Here is a 19655-nt window from a genome sequence, read left to right on the forward strand (position 1 = left end):
TGTTTTATAATCATCCAGATGACGAATTTTAAGACATTTATGTAGTGCTGGAAAATGAAGAATTTTCCCAAATTCACACTTTTCACAATCATTAAAATTAAAAAATTGTGGGAAAAAATTGTCCCAAATTACATACACACCTTTTGTCAAAATGTAACTAATACTGTCGGAAAGGCATGTACTACATGTGGATGTGGAGGGCTCCATGGCTGGGTTTGCCTTGGGCCCCAAAATGACGAGCTACGCTTCTGCACTGACGTATTGACTCTGACTTCCTGTACATTTTGAGGCCCTTCTTCTCGAATTTGAAATATTTTTTGGTCAATTTCGGTTGAATTTGGGGCACTTTCAGGTCACTTTCTCTTTATTTGGGGGGTCACTTCCTGTTGATTTTGGGGTACTTTTTTTTCAATTAATTTTGGAACATTGAAAATACAAACACTCACAAAGGACAATACAAACACATCGGAACATAATTAAGGGAAAAAATCCAAACAATTGATATTTTGCAATGTCTGTACATATTTTCCTCACATGATCGCTTTTTTCCATTTTCTTAAGGCATAAGAAAAACATTTTAAAGTCAGTCATAAATCCTGAGAAGGAGGGCTTACTCGTTCTCCATTTGACACAATGTATTTACCCATCTTTGGGAGACTTTCTGTTGGTTTTGGGGCACTTCTTTTTTATTTTAAGGGCACTTGTGTTTCGTTTGCTGTTGATTTTTGGGAACTAAGAGGCCACGACCTTTTCAGTGAGGGGAAACTTTCTGTTGATTTTGGGGCACTTGCAGGCCGCTTCCTCTTCTTTTAATGTCACTTCCTATTGATTTGGTGGTATTTCCTGTTGATATTGGGGAACTTCTGGGTCACTTCCTGTTGACTTTTGATCACTTACTGTTAATTTTATGACACTTCTGGGTCGCTTCCTTTTGATTATGAGACACCTCTGGGTCATGTCCTGTTGATTTGGATAACGTCATGTTCATTTTGGGGCCCTTCCTGATAATTTGGGGCATTTTGGGATTACAGTAATATTAATCCTGGTACTTGTAATAATAATAAGTGGCATGATGGACGACTGGTTAACATATCCACATGACAGTACAAAGGTCCAAGTTTCGATTCCGGCCTTCCTGTGTGGAGTTTCAATCTTTTCCCCGTGGCTACATGGGTTGATAGAGCCTATCCCAGTTATCTTCAGGCAGGAGGCGGGGTTGCCAGTCAATCGCAGGGCACACATAGACGAACAATCATCTGCGTTCATACACTTAAGGACAATTTAGAGTGTTCAATCAGCCTACCATGCATGTTTTTGGAATGTGGGAGGAAACCAGAGTACCCGGAGAAAACCCACGCAGGCACGGGGAGAACATGCAAACTCCACACAGGGAGGCCACAGCCAGAATCGAACCCTGCACTTCTGTACTGTGAGATTGAAGCGCTAACCACTGGACCACGAGGCCACCGTTGAGTAAGCAACAAATTAATAAATACTATAGATAAAAATGGAAGTAGTAAAGAAAAGGCAACTAAATGTAATACAGTAAAATTATTTTGTATCATTTGTTGAGTTTTCTCCGCAGGGTGTCTGGGCTCTCCCTTAGAGATAAGGTGAGAAGCTCGGTCATCCGGGAGGGGCTCAGAGTCGAGCCGCTTCTCATCCACATCTGTGGCTCGGGCATCTCATTAGGATGCCTCCTGGACGCCTCCCTGGTGAGATGTTCCGGGCATGTCCCACTGGCAGGAGACCTCGGGGACGACCCAGGACACGCTGGAGAGACTATGTCACCCAGCTGGCCTGGGAACGCCTCGGGATCCGCCAGGAAGAGCTTGAAGAAGTGGCTGGGGAGAGGGAAGTCTGGGCTTCCCTCCTAAAGCTGCTGCCCCCGCGACCCGACCCCGGATAAGCGGTGGAAAATGGATAGATGGATGGATGTATCATTTGTATTCTCAAGTAAATCCAACCATCCATCCTTTATCTGATCCGCTTGTCCTCATGAGGGTTGCAGGCATGCTGGAGTGTCTTCGGCCAGTAGGTGGGGGACACCCTGAACATGTTGCCAGCCAATCGCAAGGCACACATAAACGAACAAATATTCACGCTCACTGTCATCCCTTTGGAGAATTTGGAGTGTTCCATTAAGCTGCCAAAAATGTTTTGGGAATGTGGGAGGAAATCAGAGTACCCGGAGAAAATCCACACAGGCACGGGGAGATCAACTTCACACAGGAAACAAACCCTCTACACTGTGAGGTGGACGTCCTAACCCGTTGTTGGACGTGCACATGTGCGCGCGCACGCACGCACGCACGCACGCACACACACACACACACACACACACACACACACACACACACACACACACACATCCACCTTTCATGTTGGTGCCTGTGTGCTGAGGAGTGTGAAGTTACTCATACTGTATTCCCTTAGTGTACACAAAGATATCGGAAAGTCTGCATGTATGTGTGCGTGCATGCTTTTGTGTGTGTATGAGTGTGTGTCCATTGGCATGCGTGAAGGCCTGAATTCAGAATGATATTGATTAAACACAGCAGGGGGTGAGTTTGTGAGCACTGCAGATAGCGCGCTAACCTGCCACTTGCCAGAAGAACATCCACTGTAACTGCCTGCTTTCGATGTGATAAATCAAATAATAATAATTGTTTTGCAATCCAGATTCTGTTTAAAATCCACCTTTTAGTCGATTTCTGAACATATGCAGATAACAAATTGGTAAAATACCAACATAACATGTGATAAAAACATAGTTACTATACATGTCCAAGCGTCAATGGGAAACAGAACACCATGCGGACGAAGGTTTTTTTTTAAGTTTATGCCCTCTGGATAGAAAATGGATGCCCCTTCAACAAGCGCATTCATGCACTATCGGCGCCAGACATGCGGCTAATTTTAATCTTTCTCCCCGTCAACCGGGGACCGCTGTTCTGGTGCGGACAGAGGTTTTTCAAAGTTGATGCCCTTTATTGCACAGCAGTATGTCCGCTCATCATCTATTTTTGCAGGGGTTCATGGGGCCTCTGGCCCTTTGGCGCCTCTGTCTGCATGCCCTCAGTGCTTTGGCACTCTAATGTGAAAGATGATCAAGAGTGCCTTGGGAAATCATCCATCATTCATTCATTCATTATTTGAACCACTTTATCCTCACGAGGGTCACAGGCATGCTGTCATTTCACTTAATTTGTCTGAAAATTATAATTTATTAGGCGACGTGGTAGTGGACTGGTTAGCACGTCCACCTCACAGTGCAGAGGTCATGGGTTGAATTATGGGTTGCGGCATTCCTGTGTGGGGGTTTGCATCTTTTCCATGCTGGTTTCCGTCCACATTGCAAAAACATTCACAGTAGGTTAATGAAACATTTTCAGCGTGGATGTTTGTTTGCCTATGTATGTGCTGCGATTGGCTGGCAACCAGTTCAGGGTATACCCCGCCTACTATCCAAAGACAGCTGCCCATGACCTCTGCACTGTGAGATGGATTTGACCTCCATGCCGTTATACTACTACTACTACTACTACTACTACTACTTATAATAATAGTAATCATCATCATCATCATCATCATCATTAATAATAGGATGGGCGGCCCGGTAGTCCAGTGGTTAGCACGTAGACTTCACAGAAGTTCAATTCCAGCTCCGGTCTCCCAGTGTGGAGTTTGCATGCTCTCCCCGTGCCTGCGTGGGTTTTCTCCAGGTACTCCGGTTTCCTCCCACATTCCAAAAACATGCTTGGCAGGCCGATTGAACACTCTAAATTGTCCCTAGGTGTGAGTGTGGGCGTGGATGGTTGTTTGTCTCTGTGTGCCCTGCGATTGGCTGGCGACCGATTCAGGGTGTCCCCCGCCTACTGCCTGAAGACAGCTGGGATAGGCTCCAGCACCCACCGCGACCCTAGTGAGGATAAAGCAGTTCGGAAGATGAATGAATGAATGACTAATAATAGGATGAAACACTCAACAACAATGGATGCCCCAATGCAATCACTTGATTGATTGGGGCAAAAATATTTCTTTTTATTTTCTCGAATTTCAAAGGTTAAATGGAAAAGTAAGATATTAAATGTATGTTTCACCTATTTATGTTGTGTGTGTGTGTGGGGGGGGGGGCGGGGGGGATTAGAGTGACAGTAAGAGAGAGACACACGCGCGCACACACACACACGTTTTCCTAATATAGAATGTTTACCGCCAATGCCAAAAACTTGCCATGTGACATTATCAGAAAAAAAAGAGTGCCAAACGGAAATCATGCACTGCAGACAAAAATAAATAAATAAATAAATACATACAAATCTTACAAACAATGTTTACATAATTTACTTGCATCATGTATTGGTATCATGTAGGCCAAATGGCAAATACAGCAAGTCAATACCCTGTGGCATTATGGGGAAAAAAATCTATGTTGTTAGCATTTAGCCTACATTTTTTTCATACATTCGAACGTACAATAGGAGCAGGCTTAGGGAATCGGAACCAAGGTGTATACAGTAGCAGCCAACACAAACATTGGTCAGCAGACTGACGAACAATGTTTGAACTTTGTTTTTTTCTGCTGTCCGCTCGAAGCAACCAGTCACCACCACGAACACACACACACAAAACAAACGCATGTTTTCGTCACTGCACTTGGCGCTTAACTTGCGTTGGGCACAAAAGTAGGGCCCCAACTATAAGTTGTAGCAGATGTGATTAAAGTTTCTCCCATATCATCGTATTTAGCTGCCCCATGAACAGCACTTTGTATGCAGCGATGGCTGTTTGAAAGTGCTCTATAAATACAGTTGAGTTGAGTTGAGTTCATTCATAACTATGGCAACAGTGGGACAATCTCCCTGAATCATTGTTAGCAATAAAATAATTGAACACATTATTATTATCGGTGGTCCAGTGGTTAGCGCGTCAACCTCACAGTGCAGAGGTCAGTGCCGAGGTGATTAACCTCCCATGCATGTTTTTGGAATGTGGGAGGAAACCAGATCACTTGGAGAAAACCCACGCAGGAACAGGGTGAACATGCAAACTCCACATAGGAAGGCCAAATGTTGTAGTTGGCACACAAGTACATCCGCCTTGGACCTCTGGACTGTGACGTCGATGCGCTAACCACTCGACCACCAGGGCCACCAAGAACATATTGTAAAGAAAATTGTTGACTTGACTTACCCCTTAAGTCTGAAGAGAGAGCAGTGTCTTCTTAAACACATCGCTGTATGTCAGCTTTAATATGTCCAAAAGCTCGAGACATTGACACAACCAAATATATTCAGGCAGCTTTAATTTTCCTCATGTTTAATTTTCCTTTAATTTTCCACCTGTCAAAGGCCAGCAAAATAGCACTAAACCACCCTGCCTGCTCCTCACCTATTGAAATTGCTTGTCTGATGTCACCGCGTCACTTGTCTAGAATAAAGCATTTTTAAATTCCTTTCCATTTTGTAATCCTCCTAATTCTGCCTCGTCGCCCACCAAGACTCTATTCTGTGGTGCCCGCCACTCAGCACATACACAATGAATGAGCAGTGAGAAAAGGGCTTTCGTAGGGGATCTTCTCTGCCTCTTCTTTTTCATAATTACACCGCATCACCATCTTGTATCACATTCACCTTTCATGTCTGTGCCTGTGTGCTGAGGCTCAGAGGAGTGTGAAGTTATTCATACTGTATTGCCATCCCTCCCACCAACTACCCCTCTCGGCCTCTACCACCCGCCAACCCCCCAGACCCTCACACACAGAGTTGTAAACCTCCTCACCCATAAGAGCATACTACAGACATTAAGAATAAGGCTGTCTTATACCTGCATCATTTGCTCATATATCCTCCTCTCCCTTACTTTTCACTCAAAATTGCTGCATACCTGAGACTTTGGACCTCTTCCTCGCCATGCTTCCAAAAAATACATCCTTTTCACAACATTCCCGAACAAAGACAACACACACACAGACAATTTCTTCTACAGATGGCGACTCCACAAGGGAGCGCAAATTCCAATTATTTAAATGTCATCATGCCAAGATAAAACCATTTCACATAATTATTTATTTATTTTTTTTATCGGTTAGTGTCAAAGAAATGTTGTCCTGTGGAATCAGAACATATTGCACATACAAGGAACCAGCACCAGTCGGCCTTGACCTGTAAGTGGAAATAACACAATTAACATACCGCACGCCACATAAAATCAGTCCGGATGAAGGACACTCAAAGAGACAGATCGTGGAGCTGACGACAAATCCCACAACGAATGTGCACTAAAGTCAAGTGTGACAGTGTTATGCAGTAATGTAAAGAATACAGGCTGCGTTGGCAGGTTTAATAACTTTTGCCTTTCGGTTACACCCTTGACAAAGGTGAAAGGCGAAGTATTTTGCATGCAGAATGCTTGGTGCACAAATGTAAAGTAACAGGCTTGAATCTGGTACGCTTTTACATTTGTAGTGTGAATGCGCACCTGTACTATGTGCACCCCTGATTGTAGACGACCAAAATGAGTGCTTCTGGGTTGCTGCGGCAATGATCAAGATGCTGTTTTTGCTACAAGCCACTATCCAGGGGTGCCCAATCTTTTTTGACCAAAGGTCTATTTTTCGATCGACCAACCTCCCGCGATTGACCCGTTACCTCACGCACTTACACGCATGCCATGATGAGTAACAGCCATAACGGCCCCTAAGATAAACAAAACAGAAACAAGAAAGGAGACATAAGAGTTTGTGGGTTTGTGAAAAGGAAGCCACTGCCTACCTTCGTCGAGACCTGACGTGGAGGCATAGAACACACTTTTGCAGAGTGTTAACAATCGTAGCTCACGTGTACCGTTTTTAAATGTGTCTCTCGGCCCTCCAGATTCTTTGCCAGTGCCCTTGGTGAATTGTACATGAAACAAACTCTGAATTTGAATAATAACAACAATAAAAGATATAGCACAACAGCTATGATTGCAAGCTGCAATTGCAGACTGCTGACCGCTAACAACCTCCGGTGATGCAGGTCACGTGCCACCGTAGGTTCAAGGTGACCTGCTTTTTTATTATGATTTTTTTTTTTCATACTTGTTGTGAAAGTTCGACTGATAGGATGCTAAGGGTGCAGTGTGCACAGACCCAAAAATATATCACATTAATATAATGCACACAGACACACAAATGTTTTGTTTTGGGGGTGTTTCCCCTCTGTACCCCAAGCGATTGGCTTGGGACCAGTCCACAAGCTAACAGTCGCGATCGACGTATTGGGCACCCCAGCAGTAAACCATCAACAAGAGCACATCCTGAAGCTGCCACAGTTCAGACGTTATTGACCAGATTAAAAGATAGGTGGAACTTAAATGAGGCAACAGAAACTTTGTGGATTATTTCTAGGAGGAACAAGCATTTCATAAACCAAGTTAACGAATGCTAAAAAGTCATTTCTGTCTCTTAATAAAGTCAATGCCAGTGAGGCTAATTACACATATTTTTTATTGGTCAGACTCTGTGCAAAACAACACAAAGCATCGCATTTTGTCACAAAACTTTGTCAGCCTTTTATTTACTCACGGAGGAAATGCACTTTGGGTATCATTATGGGTATGATGCTACATTCTATAATGATGATGGCCTTTTTTGACAAAAGTGCACTCACATTTGCACAGATTGCCCTCAGGCTTCACACCCAAAATTGCCAAAACCCATTTCCTGACATGTTTTCCCCAGGCTGTCCACAAATATCATAACAACCGCTATTCTGTCGCTATTATGGAGAAGGCTGCATGTGGAGAAACACGTTGCATTGTATCTCTATCTGTCAGTACATATGTTTTGCTCCTTGTTCTTTCCACCAGCCTCTCGCTCCCATTCTCCCAGCCTCTCTTTCCACACTGCTGGGTTTTAATCACTGCTGTAATTGGCAACTCCCTGCTGTGAGCGTACACCACACACACACACACCTACACACATTCGCTTGCCGCCTTGCTGCTGCAAATCCCTCTGGCAGTGTATGCATAAATGTGTGTGAGCGTGTGTGTGCGAGCGTGCGTGTGCATGTGCGTGTGTGTGTGTGTGTGTGTGTGTGTGTGTGTGTGTGTGTGGTGGGGGAAGGCGAGGGAGATATGGGCAGATAAGAATAATGAAAGGAGGAGAGTTTTAGAACTGCAGGCCAACTCACCAACTCAACAATCTGTCTGCTGTGAGGAAGTAGAGCGGCGCAGCCAAATAGTAATTATCACAGTGGGGGGAAAAAAAGACGTGGCACAAGAATTATTGTGGAAGCCCACATTGTTGTGGAGTTGCTTGAGAACCTGATGTTCTTATTCGAAGACATAATTACAATGATGAAAAGGCTTATCTGGATGGAATAATAAATACACTAATAACTGGGAGCTGAGGAATAAACTGCACAATGCACCAACATTTTGAGCATTTTGTACTAATAAAATAAAGGATCTTACAATCATTTTATCTATTCGTCTGGGGTTAATCGAATGACGACCGACTGATATTTGTGTTGTCTTTTTGCTGATTTGGACATGAGTTGGACCACTCAATGATACTGTACTGTAAAATTGTAAATGATAGCCTTCGTTGAAGAAACAACAACAACAACAACGACAGTACCTGTATTTTATTGTGAGCTGATGCAACTCAAAGCAACATCCTAAACACCCTTTGCGTAACAGCTCATAGATGGTGTACGTAATTGAAGTTGTACATGTTAATCTTGCTCTAGCGACTTTCAAAATTCCCATTTTTGGTTCGTTGGTGATAAATATATCGCAATAAACTAGGTTTTTAGTGTACATTTTCTCATTTTCTTATTATTTTATGAGTTTTTGATTGCTTAATAAATGTATTATGTACCACCCAATGTGCAATCTGTCACAGCTTTCCCAAATTACCGACAGTGGTAAATCTATCCATACATCCATCGATTTTACGATCCACTTATCCTCACAAGGGTCGCGGGGGGTGCTGGAGCCTATCCCAGCTGTCTTCGGGCAGTAGGCGAGGGACACCCTGAATCGGTTGCCAGCCAATAGCAGGGTACACAGAGACGAACAACCATCCACGCTCACATTCACACCTAGGGACAATTTTAGAGTGTTCAATCAGCCTGCCATGCACGTTTTTGGAATGTGGGAGGAAACCGGAGTACCCGGAGAAAACCCACACAGGCACGGGGAGAACATGCAAACTCCACACAGGGAGGCCGGAGCTGGAATCGAACCCGGTACCTCTGCAATGTGAGGTCGGCGCGTTAACCACTTGCCCATCCAGCCGGCCATACACATATATATATATAATTGTCCCAAGGTGTGAGTGTGAGCGCGGATGGTTGTTTGTCTCTGTGTGTCCTGTGACCGGTTCAGGGTGTCCCCCGCCTAGTGCCCGAAGACAGCTGGGATAGGCTCCAACATGCCCACGACCCTTGTGAGGAGCGGATCGAAAAATTGATTCATTTATATGTTTTTACATGTATGTATCCCCCTAAACGTTCTCATTTTTCTTCTTCGGGGGTAAATTACTTTGGTGTAAAAACCACTAAATTCCCATGAGAAGAGGCCCCTCTTATTACAAATGCTATAAGCCAGTACAAAAGAAGTATTTTTCTCTGAAAATCAAGAAGAATGTGCATCATCACAAGAAAAGACATGATTGGACAATTGTGTTTATTGACCTGTAGCAACAGTTGCCCACCAAATCTGTGAAAACTATGCGGCTAAGGCCACTTTAAACCTGTTACTTAAGAATCACAGCTTTCTGGTTCTCATGGCACAGTGGCTGCAAGAAAAGAAAGTTTCATGGTTTGGGTGTGTGTGTGTGTGTGTGCGTGTGTGTGTGTGTGTGTGTGTGTGTGTGTGTGTGTGTGTGTGTGCGCGCGTGTGTGCGTGCATGTGTGTTTTAGCCTTTTAAGTGGGTCACTCCACCATGTCTAATGGCCCCTTGCTGCGTGCCGCGTCCTGCGCTGAGCTGCTCCCTGCTGTCACACTCACACACGCAAACAAACACATACACACACAGCGGGAGAGATTTTGGGGTGTCCCCCACTTTAATACTCTCCACAATGCACCACCACTTCATCTGTTGCTCCTGTTCCCAAAGTTTGAAGTTGACCAGGGATGTGCTAGCACGTCTCCCTATTTCACCTCCTTCACTTTCAGCATGATCGTTTTTCGATTAGTCATACGAAAATGCCACTTTTGAAATATCTAGTTTGTCGATTATTTTCAAACATTTTGCTTTTTCGTTTTAACCCTTACCTCGCGGGGTGGGACTGGATTATCTGAAATATTTTTATTAATTCAAAATCTCATACAGATTGTGGTCATCCCGGAAGAAACATCCTCAAATAGGTGAGAGTATACACAACATTGCAAGTTGTTACAAACCTAGTGTATTTGCATTTTCTTGTGTTTCTGTCAGCATTAAATACATTGCCTGGAGCATGGATTGAGTTACTCAATCCTTATAGTTGTGCTCAGATGGAGGTGGAGGGTAAATAAATCACGATGAGCACTTTGTAAAAATGTCTCAAGTCATAGTAGCCATTTTGTCTCTGATGTCTCACGAACTGCTGGATCCAGATCGTGCATGTGCTACGATATATTACAGTGAGAGCAATGATGATCTGTCTCCTGCACCATTTGGAAGCAAAATGCATCATTATTCAGCCGTGTATAGTATTTGCCACACAGTTTAGACCTTCATGTGATTTGTGAGACCATACGTGATCTAATCTCACCACCTCTTATCGTGTATACAATTATTTTCATATCGTATGGCGTCGTAGAGTCGGAATAGTAGAGGAGGAGAGGACGGGAGAGGAGTGGGTGATGTGCAGTGGGTGGGGGTGGGTTGCCTGAAGTGGGTTGAGTAGCGAGAACCGATTTGCTCCAAATTCACCTTATTTTGGCTAATATCTCCACATTGGCATTTTGGAGCTCGCAAATGTAAAACATGCAAGAAGGTATCGAAGTAGTGGGAATGCGTACTTAGAAAAAGGAACTTACAGCAACTTACAACGGTGAAAATGTTAACTACTGTACCTGTTTATTGTAAACACAGGGGGGTATCATCAAGGAGCTGTAAAACCCTGAAACAGACAGACACACACACACACACACATACACATTCACACACTCACTTGAGCCAAGGAGAAGCAAGCTACGTCAGGATATTTTCACACTGCAGCAGCGGCTCTTTGTCTCCCTGTCGACCTGCCAGCGCTAAGATGGAGGAGGAGAAAGATGATTTGAGCGGGTGGCTTTACGAGACAGAAGAGGCTGCTTTGTCATTTTTGTTTGCGCGAAGCATTGTGGCAATATTTCTTTCTGTCAACATCCTTTCAGCTTTTGCCATTAGGTCCGACTTCATCTTTGTCTCTTGACATGAGTGTGAATGTGTCACAGGAGGTGTAGGTTACAACAGTCGTGCTGCGCTTTGCAAATGGAACCTGTCCAGATTGGTTCATAGTGACGCGTTAACACATCAGTAGCCAATTGCGAGCTTCTGTCCACCTGTCTGCAGAATCAGCTGTTGTTTTTGTTGCCACATACATTCTAAGTCATAGAACAGAAGGCAGGGGGTTCCGACCTCTTTCTTGCCCATCATGACCAACGTATTTGGAGGCCAGTAGCAAAAACAGGTCGCATTTCTTACAGTTTTCACACTTTTGGCTGGCTCCAAAATGTCAATGCTCAATTATTCGGTCGGAAGGATGGAAAGTCAGTATTATAGCTTTTAATAAAACGTCAAGTAGGACCCATCTCAAATAACAATCACCTTCTTCTGCTCGATGCAAATTTCCCGGAAACTAAATGCTAAAAAAACTGCTATATTTTCTCATGCATCTCACAGTGCTGATGTGTATAGGCGTCGAGCCACACAGAGATCATATGTCGGGTAGCAGGCCTCAGCGAGTACATTTTTCACTTTAGTGGGAATAACTGTAATGCAGATGCAGTAAGACTTTCATTTTAGCTTGTATTCCATGACATTTCCTGCACACGCTCACACATGCTCACTCTTATAGGATTAGCGACGGATTCTATAGTCACTTCTCTGCCTTGCTCGCCCAGCATCTCTTTTCCTTGCTTTTCATGCATTTCTATTCTCAAGGATATTGCTGATCACCCCACGTCAATCCGTTTCGCTCGTGCTCTAGCGACTGAAAAATACAATACAACTAAATAGCTTATTAAATGCATTTATTTTTTTGTCATGTAACCAATGGCCTGTTTTGGTTCCACATCCACACAACTGTGATGGCACATTTAAGGCTTATGCATTCTTTTTGAACCCAAATGCAGCAGGGTTTGATACAGGCCACTTTTGCAGAATGGTGATGACACTGAATGGAGGCTATCAGTGGCGCTGCGGCAAGCTTCAAAAGGAAGCCGACGGCGAGCCTTTCTCCGTCACTGTGGAGATGTCTTTTCAAAAGCTCTCACCGTTCACGTGAAAATACAGCGCGCATGAAAATCTAAAACTGAACATGGTGTTGTTTCTTTGAATGCATTTTCCTGATATTTTGTGACTGATTTTTATGGCAGGTAATGAACCTTGAAGCCGATTCATTGTCTGGAGATAAATAAGGAGTTGGTTTTACTCTTAGTCTGTGTCACATTGTCCTTACGCTGATGAGTGTGCGAGTGCAGTGTTGACACATTAGTGCTGCCTGATTAGTCGACATATAAGAGAACACGCCGCCCCTCCATCACTATTCAGCCATTTTGTCTCTCTGTCTGTCACACAGCTAGAGTGTGTGTGTGTGTGTGTGTGTGTGTGTGTGTGCGTGTGTGTGTGTGTGTGGCTTTTGTTAAGGTAATGTTGAGGAGAGAGAAAGCGCAAGTGAGACGGCACCGTGAAAAATTATATAAACCACAGCTGGGCCCTTTTTTTTCCCCCTTTAATCTCTGCATTTCAGAATTTTAAGCATTTATTTCCTGAACGTCATCATTTTACAGTTATAGGAAAAATGCAAAATGAGGTTTTTTTTTCCATTTTTAAAAATGGTTGGAATACGCTGCGCGAGGCTCGGAGCCCCCACATCAGTCGGCCTGTTGTCTGTTGTCTTTTTAAGTGGATTAACAGTGCAGTGTGTGAGACACACAGTCAAAGTGGCAACCAGAACCGTTGTTTACAAGCTTCTGTCACCTCTGTCTCTTCCAATTTTCATACAATACAGCATTTTTTTTATGTTTCACTGCATTACTGCCAAACCGTTGCATAATCCCATTTATTAAAGCATGAATGGAGGCAAAATCAAGCGCCATATTTTAAGCACATATTACATATTTAATGTTCAATGGTGCGAGTGTATAGTGCGCGCGTTATGAAGCCAAATTGGATTAACATTTTTAATCAGAGAAAGAAATGCAAAATCACCTTTACTTTTTAAAAAATAAAAATCTGAGCGGAATCTTGAAATTCCAAGCAACAACTAAATAAAACTACAGGAATTAAAGACTATGAATTCATTGTCTTATCATTTTAAGAGATTTGTGTATGTGTAAAATAAAAAAATGTTTTTAAGTGTTGGCAGTGCACATGTCAGCATTTTTAAAGTGCTGCAATTTTTAATTCTCGAGGCAATGTAAAACCATAAGCGAGACAGGCTAAATTGCGTGTCTGAGTGACGTAGCTGTCGAGACGGAGCAGTGCGGAGGAGTGTATTTGCAAACACATGCTACAGTGCAGGTGAAAATATACTGCACAGCTAAATAAAAGAACCATTACAGTGGGGGGGAAAACAGCACCACAATCATTTAGAATCATTGCATAGTGTTTCATTTTTAATTTTGTCTGGAAAGAAAAAATGATTCTGAAGATTATTAGTGGATGAAACATGTGAGTTACAAACAAAATCTACGACGCTTATTGCCTTAGTGTGTGTGTGTGCATATATATATATATATATATATATATATAATTTCATAATTTAAAATTCCACAAATTAGGTTTGAAGATAGTATATAGTCATTAATTAAATTGATTATTATAATCAGTGTCCTCCAAATAATTAGCCCGGTGGGCTTGAGCCATGCTTTCAATGAAACTCCAAAATTCAGTTTAATGCACAACATCATCTATGAAAAGTGTGCAAGCAACTTTCGAATATTATTAAAAATGCAAGCTTGCTTTTATTTCTTTAAAAAAAAAACCAAAATACAAAACTGATTAAAAAAAATCCCTTCACCGTTGGATCATGTGAGTACATCTATATGGATATTTTAAAAGCAAGCGTCTCGTATTGATGAGACTCCTGATGAAAAATACATCATCATGCCTTTGATCAGACGATTAAAGAGCACTAAATTAACAACACATCAGATGAATCAAAAGCTTTTAGATTTATTATTATGCGGCATAATTGTTATTTCAAATAAGAATAAATGTACTGTCATGTCTTTGTAAGGGCAATTTCTTGACTTTATAACACGTCGGTGTATGCACATCAGCTGACCTAACGGGTCAGCATAAGTCAACTGAATCAACTTTATTTTACTTTGCTTGAAAGGCCTTGCTTTTATATTATTTTCTTACACTGCTGAAATTGCTCCCATTTTTTCCCTTGTTTAACTAGTTTTAGCAGAGAGGAGGTTAAATGTCAACCTGGTTAATACTGCACATGAAATCTTGGGTTTTTCTTTCAAATTTAGCTTTGCCATATTTTTGGGGCTTAGGAGTTTTATTCTTCATGGACGAAAATGCTGGATATACACTGCCAATTTGAAGTAGTCTCGGTACCAAAGTATTTTGTGTAGAATGTGTATGCGACTGCTTTAATTGTGTTACATTCACACGTTGTTTATTCTTATTTTGTAGAACATAAACAAGCCAGGTTTTCTGTCATCCTCTTATTTGTGCTGCAATATTTTGCTTGGACGACAGCGTGCCATTTTATAGTCAATGACCACAGACATTGGATTAACCTAAATGGCCTTTTAACATTGAAAAGAGGGCTCCTCTCTTCACCATTGAATCTATCAGTCCCATTCAACCCCGTTAGCTCTCATTGAGGCCCAAGCTTTCGGCTGCTATTCATGTCCAATGCCTATGTAAACAAAAAAGTGTTCTTGTCAGCGTGCGTGCACGCGCGCATAAGTGTGTGCGCGCGTATGTGTGCGCGCGCGTGTGTGTGTGTGTGCGCGCACCCGTGTGCGTGTGTGTGTGCACGCACACGTGCATGCGCATGTGTTTTTTAAATGGGTTTAGCTTCCACAATACTCTTTGTCTTGTGTCTATTTTACATTCTTTTTTTCTCTGTCATGCATTCTCCTCTCTCATGAGCCACAGCACGCGCGCGCACACACACACACACACACACACACACACACACACACACACACTATGAGGATCAGTCATGCTAGGGGTCGTCTGTGGGCCAATTCGATATTGTTGCCTATAAGCTGCTTTGGAGCAAGTTTAAAGGACAATTCCAAATATATTTTGTACAAGAAAAGGCTCCACAAGCTTGATGTGTCAGAAGCAGATTTAGCAGGGAAGAGGGAGGGTCTCAATACCTTCTCGGTCCAGCCCATCCTATAGGTGAATAGAAACTTGCACTTGATTTACTCACGAGACTTAAGTTGAAGCAACATTGATATAAGCCCCCGTGTCCGTCTCAGTATTTGGAGAAAAAAAATCCATTCTAAATTGAATGAACTGAAGGTGAGCTACAGCCAGCCGTGCACGTTGATTTATGCTGCAGAGTGATGATTTGAGATAAATGGAATGCGCGGTATTTTACGTCAGTTTTATTGCTTGAATTTGACCGAGCTTGCCATGTCTTAATTTTTAATTTCATAACAATGGTTCAGCCTTTCTCTGTGTTTGCAGGGATACATTTCTTCATGAGTAAAATATTCTAATATCAGAGTCACATTTATGCCAATTACATGCAAATCTACACAACAAACTACAACCATAACAATAAACATGATACACACAGCAGAGTGATGGCTGAATTTTCCATTTTGGAATTTAAAAAAAACATTGTTGAATAAACACAATAAAGATTTAATGATTAATATCAAAACTAAACATTACCCTCACTGTTTTTTATTGGATTTCAGGAATTTAGTCTCATTTGGTCCCAAATGAAGCATCTCTGAGTGTGTATGATACTGTCCTACATTAGGGAGCAAGTCGGCGCTGGAAAATGTAAGTAAAATTATCACATTGAAATGATTTTTAAGATGCAATTTTAGGTATCAGTTAATTCATTCATTCATCTGTGTATACCGAATGAAGGAAACTTAAATTCTGTACATTATTGCGCTTTATCACTGTCTAAACTGAACCACTTCTTTTTGACCTGCGTAAAAAGTGCCCAACGTCCCTTCAATCCGTGGGATTCTGTTTTGTGCAACGCGAGATGACGTCATAGCAATGGCAACAATAAAGGAGTCCTCAGTAGGGTGTGTGCTGTGGAAGTGATGAAAATGGCCCTAAAATGCAGCTGTGAATGACTGTAATGGGCATCCGTTGACCATAATCCGTCAGATGAATGACTTTTAAAGGCGTTAAACCCCTCAACGTCATCACTCCATGTGGACATGAACAAGACAGTGTACTGAAATATAAGAGGGATATTTGGTACAGTTTAGTGGGCCTGCTGCATTCTCACAATTTCATGGTCATAGAAATACAGTGTAAAGCCTCTCCTTTGCAGGCCCTGACTACGAATAAACATTGGTACATGAAACATATTTGACATAACCATCTGCAAAGTGCTCTCGACAGATGATGGAAAAGGAAAGAAAACTCATCGAGGTTGGATTTTTATTGGTGTTTGCACGTAACTTGGATTTACAAATTGTATTTTACTGGTTTACAGCTTCTGTCCCTGAGACCCACAGTTTCCTGTGCTGCCAGGAGCCGTCGAGGAGAATATCGCCTCTCTTGAACCGCCGGCATGGAGGACATTTACCATGGCAACGACTAATGCAGTATAGATGCAAGGACTGAGCCTTGTCCGCTGCTGCAATAACACGGGATGCATTGAAGTCAGGTGAAATGCCATTGCGGCTGATGTCACCGCCAAGGAGTGCATTTCATATCATCACTCTATCGAGGGTATAGTGTGTTTGCCCATTGCTACATCTGTCTAGTCTCCAGCTAAAAAAAAAAAAAACACTATAGAACCACTTCACTTTCTATTTTTTTTTCTCACAAAGTCAGCAAGGTTGTCGGGTTTTTTTTTTGTTTGTTTCCTGTATCAACCCATAATACCCTATCGACATAATCCCTCGGGGTCAAATGGAATTCTTGCATGTCCTCCCCTGAGAACTTGTCAAATGTGGGTCCTAAAATCTGTTTCCTACGCCTTCAAACGCTGGATTACAACTGGACCTCTTTGAAAAGTCACTCCTAAATGGAGATTACTGTTCTTTCAAGGGAAACAAGGCTCAGCGTGGTATATTGTCAAAGGTTTAGGTTACATTATTGTACCTTTCGGTACATCTGATTTGTGTTACTGGCATCCATCCGGACATAAACAAAAGAGCACAAAACAGAAGACAATTGATTTGCAAAATAAATGATTCATCAACAACAGAACATATTTAGGCTCTAAGTGATTGAATAAACTTGGGAGAGCCGTGTCATATTTAAAAATATATATTTATATATCAGAGGTTGAGGGATTGAAGTTCTGTTTTACCTTGCTTTTCAAAAAAGCTGAAACTCTTTGTAGGAATGTCTGTCCAAAACAAACATTCCTTCCAAGTACTACCGTGATGCGCTTCTATGGTTGCTGTGTTTGTGTTTGGGGGACAGGGTTGGGGGGGGGGGGGGGGGTGTGAGTGTGTGGGCGTGTGTCTGCCCCAATGTATTCCTGTGTCCAGCCCCTCTTTTTCACCGCGAGAGAAAAGAACCGCTCCTCTTGGTGCATTGTGTGTGGTGTTCAGTTCTCCTGGGATTTTGGGATTTCTTTTTGCCATTCCCATGCTTGAAAAAAGCCTTGTGACAACCATGGTATGGGCAGTACAGCTAGAAAAAAAAAAGATTCAATCGAAAGTTGTTGTTTTTTTGTTTTTTTTAAGCTGTGAAAACTGCTGGGTGCCATGGTGACTGACTGGTTAGCACATCTGCCTCACAGTGCAGAGGTGCAGGATATGATTCCAGCTCCAGCCTTTTCTCCAGGTACTCCGCTTTCGTCCCACATTCAAAATAAAACAAAAAGAAAAAAAACAATATGCACGGTCCGCAAATAGTCCCTAGATGTGATTGTGTGTGTGTGAAAGGTTGTTTGTGAATTTATACTCTGTGATTGGCTGGCAACCAGTTCGGGGTGTGCCCCGCCTACTGCCCAAGATGGCTGGGATAGGCTCCAGCACGCCCACGACCCTCATGAGGACAAAGCGGATTGGAAAATGGATGGATGGATGAAAATTGCCACATAAAATTCATTCTGTAAAATAGATAAACATTTCTACATGAGACATTGTTTCCTTTGTAAAAGGGATCGTTTGTTGGGCTGAACATTGAATTTAATGTGGTTTTTTTCTTAAACACATCTTAATTACATTTATTATTGATGGGTGAGCACTGATTTTTCACATATCAGCCTGACTACGTCATTGAAGCAAGGAGACAAGCATTGCAATATTGTTTATTGGCTTTCTTTGTCATGGTTTATTGTCACCCATTTTTGAAAACGGCGACCAATCAACAAAATCCTGATGCACAGCTCTCCTTGTGTGTACTTCAACCTTTGGAAAAAAATCAGCACAATATTTTGGATTTTATTGACAATTAATCTGAGCTTCTTTGAGGAAAAGACATTATCAACTCCACAAAACTGAAAATATTGTGCCAATCATTCTTTATACTTTTACAGGTTGAAGTGGACAATAGTAGGGATGTGCATACCAACGTCGGTGACGATTCATCGTAGTTTTAAGACAGTTAGTGATGTTTATGTTTGTTTGTTTTTAACTCTATAGGCAGGCAGCCAGCTTCCATAGCTAACTGGCTAACACCACTGCATCTAGCAAGTGCGCAGTTCAGTCCATATCTCACTCGTGAAGGTTTCCATGTGTGTGCTCATGTAGCATTTTTGTTGTTGTTGTTGTTGTTGTTTTTGTTTTTTAACCAGCATTCGTTCAATATTGCAAACGGTGGCAATGAGTTGCAAAGACATTCACCAGACATTGCCAAACTGTTTGAACCCTGTCATGCACCCTCGGACCTGATAACATGATAAGCTGTCTACTGTAGGAACCGCTGTCCCTGAAAAGATTAATGGTCGCAAACTGTTTTTCTTGCTGCCATCAAATTTTGAACAGATTTAAAAATATATTTTGGACAAGAAAACTGTTTGACACCATTACAATTGTTAGCGGACGACAACCAGTTGCAACCTTGAATGAACACTGATGGAAAAAAAAAACATTTGCTACTGGTGCACACACTTGAGAACCTTCGCCACTCAGCGTTTGGCTACCGAGGTGAAAGTAACAAAATTGTCTTGATACCGGCCAGACATGGAGCTCCAAAATACGGAAAGCAGTCAGGTGAACGCCGCTTATGCAGCCGAAGTTACTGGGGTGAACACTGGCTTCTCTCCTGCCAGAAATTGGAGCTCTATGTCACGGTGCAGCATGCACTCGCTGAAGTGGCCGCTTGCATCAATATTGGA

General features: G+C 42.3%; 1 long non-coding RNA gene across 1 annotated transcript; it reads left to right on the forward strand.

Moving 5' to 3' along the window:
* Nucleotides 1–10101: 10101 nt before the first annotated feature.
* On the forward strand, nucleotides 10102–17765 carry LOC147203325 (uncharacterized). Its single transcript, XR_015101191.1, has 3 exons — nucleotides 10102–10362; nucleotides 16087–16174; nucleotides 16851–17765. It is a non-coding gene; the product is annotated as an uncharacterized LOC147203325 (long non-coding RNA).
* The last annotated feature ends 1890 nt before the right edge of the window (nucleotides 17766–19655 follow it).

Source organism: Hippocampus guttulatus, chromosome 6 (genome assembly GCF_054856545.1).
Source record: "Hippocampus guttulatus isolate MCC_2025c chromosome 6, RoL_Hgut_1.0, whole genome shotgun sequence".
NCBI lineage: Eukaryota > Metazoa > Chordata > Actinopteri > Syngnathiformes > Syngnathidae > Hippocampus > Hippocampus guttulatus.